This window comes from Camelus dromedarius, chromosome 16 (genome assembly GCF_036321535.1).
Source record: "Camelus dromedarius isolate mCamDro1 chromosome 16, mCamDro1.pat, whole genome shotgun sequence".
Classification (NCBI taxonomy): Eukaryota; Metazoa; Chordata; class Mammalia; order Artiodactyla; family Camelidae; genus Camelus; species Camelus dromedarius.
The window spans coordinates 37,612,376-37,615,342 of NC_087451.1; the positions used below are offsets into that span (position 1 = coordinate 37,612,376).

Sequence of the window (2,967 nt, forward strand, 5' to 3'; positions counted from 1 at the left end):
AGAGATCAGGGCAGGAGGCAGCAAGGCCTCCAGCAGGGAGGCGGGGAAGTCAGTGGGTGCCTGTGAGGAATGGAATCCCGCTGGCGCCCTGGGCCACACCCACCTAGTGATGGAGGGTCCCTCTGCTGTGAGCTCGGCACCCCTCGTGCCAACGGGTGGGCATAGGGCAGAGGAGCTGAACGAGGTTGGCAGGACGAGGGCTCAGTGTCACGTCAGCGGGGTGCCCACAAACGCCCTGAGTGACGAGGGCTGCAGACGCCCTGGGGGATCCGTCTCTGGGGGGCTGCTCCCCGGGGAGGGGGCGGCCTGGGTCACCTCCCCTCAGATCGTGCACTCGGGCGAGAGGAATCCGGCTCTCATCCTGCTTCTGTGAACTTGATGCATCACAGCCCATTCTGGCCTCAGCATTTTATCTGCTGAGTGACCCTCTGTAATTTCCCTACGATTCCGTGACTCAGAGGGACCTAGGGAGGCCGAGAGCCCTCAGCCCGGAAGCCAGAAGGTCCGGCTCCCGGGGAAGGAGGGCCCACACGGCCTCCGCTTCCTTTCTCCCCAGCGGGAGCCCGATGCCGGCAGGCCCACGGCCTCACAGCACAGTCAGTTGGGAATATTTTTGTTCCATTCATGGGCCTCTAATGGAATCAAGACCAAGCTATTTATATTTACAGATGGTGCAAACGTGAGTGGAACATCAGATGCGCCAGATGTGGTCAGGACAGAGGAAAAGGAGTGAACTCGGCTGATAGAAATCAAAGACCTCCCCTGCCAAACCCTGGACAAGACTTCTTTCTGGACCCAAGGTGCACAGGACCCCAAACAGCCAGGTGGTAAGAAATGCCAGGATGTGGCACCCCTTGGATTGAGGGTGGCTGCTGCAGCCCGGGGAGGAGAGTGGATCCAAGCTTGCTTTGCTGGGGGAGAAAATGGAACCATTGTCTGTTCCCATTGTTCCTTCTGAGACGACGCAGGGGACCGAGCAGCCGGCGTTTCATCTCCAATTATTTTCAGCCAAAGGAGAAAACAGATGGTAAATAGCACTGGAAAAAAAAATTTTTTTAGAATTAATATTAATAAAAGATGTGTGGGAGGCTCTGACTGAATCTCGGAGAAGCAGGGCCCGCCGCATGTGTTGGGTTGGGGGATGAAGGTGGCTGAAAGGCCGGGGCGGGGAGTGGTGGCTGCAGAGAGAGAACAGACATGTGGGGCCGAGCCAGCCACTCCCCGTGTGATCCCAAAGGTGCCAGAGGGCAGTGTGGGTGGCGGGGCACCTTTGGGAGCCCAGCATTTGGTGGGGGCTGGAGCCCTAAAGCCACGAGGCGCCTGTCGAGGTCCTGAGATCCACGGGGGAGGAGAGTGATGGGGCCAAGCTGCAGGCTGCCCAGGGCTCACAAGGAACACTGGCGCCACTGGGCCCCCCTTCCAGCCGGGTGTGGCCCAGATGGCTCTTGTACGCAGCTGCAGCAGACAGAGGAGGCGGGCGGGGGTCCTCACCTCCCCGGCCCACGCTGGCCGCGATCTCGGCCCCACTCGGCCAGTCCCAGTGTCCATCTGTCAGCAAGCGCTATTGAATGTCCACCGGCTGCCCAGCTGTCCTCTGAGAGTTTGCATTCCACGTTCAAGCAGAGAAACTGATCTGGCTCCTTCAGGATTTGTAGGCATCACAGGGGAGGAAGGAGTGACATGCAGTGGGTCCTGTGTGTGGAGGGGGAAAGGCGGGTTCCTGGGGACAGTGGTTTATTCAACAAAAGCTTTGGAGCACTCGTTAGGTGCTTGGGAACAGAACGGATGGAGTCCCTGCCCTCCAGGAACTTACACTCCAGCAGGAGAGAAGAAACAGTCAAATGCACACCCAAATGTACGTGAACTACAATCAAGTTAGATTATTTCGTAGGAAATGACAAATGGGGACAGTGCCAGGAAAGAAAGGACGAGAATGCCGGGAGAGCTACGCCACTGTGTCATGATGATTTACCACGGTCTCCGAGGCTTCCCCAAGCTTCTGTCTCCCTTCACCCCGGCGCTCAGGTAGGCATGAGCTTGGAGAAGCTGGAAAGAAAGCATGTACCACAATCATGAACTGTAAGTATTAGCGTTAAAAAATAAAAGCTACCTTATAAGACAGAAGCCCTCACCTGGGACCATCCTGCAGCCATGTCCATCTGATCTTGTTTCTTTCTTTGTTTGGGCCACTAGAAAGCTCAAGGTGGAACCATGATTCACCTCCAGCAACAAACATGAAGGATGTTGAGGTGTGTCTCTTTACAAAAGTAAGCTAGCTCCCAGCTTTAGTTTTTCTTCCCTTGTTTCATTGCCTTCATCAGACAGTTTTAATTTGTATTTTATCTTATCAGATAATGTATGCCCCCTTTTGGTATGCCAATTTCAAAAATACATATAAATATATAGAATATATAAATAAAACAAGATGGACATTGATGGGGTTCAGCTAAGACTGAATTGAAAAATCATCCTGCTTTCTGTGATTCTAGCTGGATTACGAACCAGAAGACAAACATTGCCAGAAAGGACGTTATTGGGATAACTGATGAAATCAGAATGTGGACTATGGACTGTAGATAGATAAAAGCCTTGTTTTAACGGAAATTTCCTAAATTTGGTCATTTACTCTTGTTTTGTAAGACATTGTCCTTGCTCTTGGGAAATGCACCCTAAAAGGGGTAAAGAGGGTGTGATATCTGCAACTCTGTCTCAAATGGCCCAGAAATGGGGAGGAAAAAAAAAATATATATATATATATATATTTATATACATAAATATTTTTGTACGTATGTATAATAAGAGAGAGAGAACAGGGAAAGAGGAAAGATTACAATCTCATACTGGAATAATGAAAGCCCTTGTACATCTAAGTGAATTTGCTTTGCAATTTTAATTACAGTGGGTGTCCTTGTAAAAGAGAATCTCAAAAAACCAATTTCTTCCTGTTTTTCAATGCTGCCTGTCTCC

The 2,967-nt window shown here is 51.2% G+C and overlaps 1 long non-coding RNA gene across 4 annotated transcripts; it reads left to right on the forward strand.

Moving 5' to 3' along the window:
• The first annotated feature begins 512 nt into the window (after positions 1 to 512).
• Positions 513 to 2,727, forward strand: LOC135323147 (uncharacterized). Of its 4 annotated transcripts, none has more exons than XR_010384396.1 (3): positions 513 to 2,025; positions 2,194 to 2,249; positions 2,490 to 2,727. It is a non-coding gene; the product is annotated as an uncharacterized LOC135323147 (long non-coding RNA). The 4 variants fall into 4 exon arrangements; XR_010384397.1 differs by having other exon boundaries at positions 513 to 1,027; positions 1,892 to 2,249; XR_010384399.1 differs by having other exon boundaries at positions 513 to 827; positions 1,892 to 2,249.
• The last annotated feature ends 240 nt before the right edge of the window (positions 2,728 to 2,967 follow it).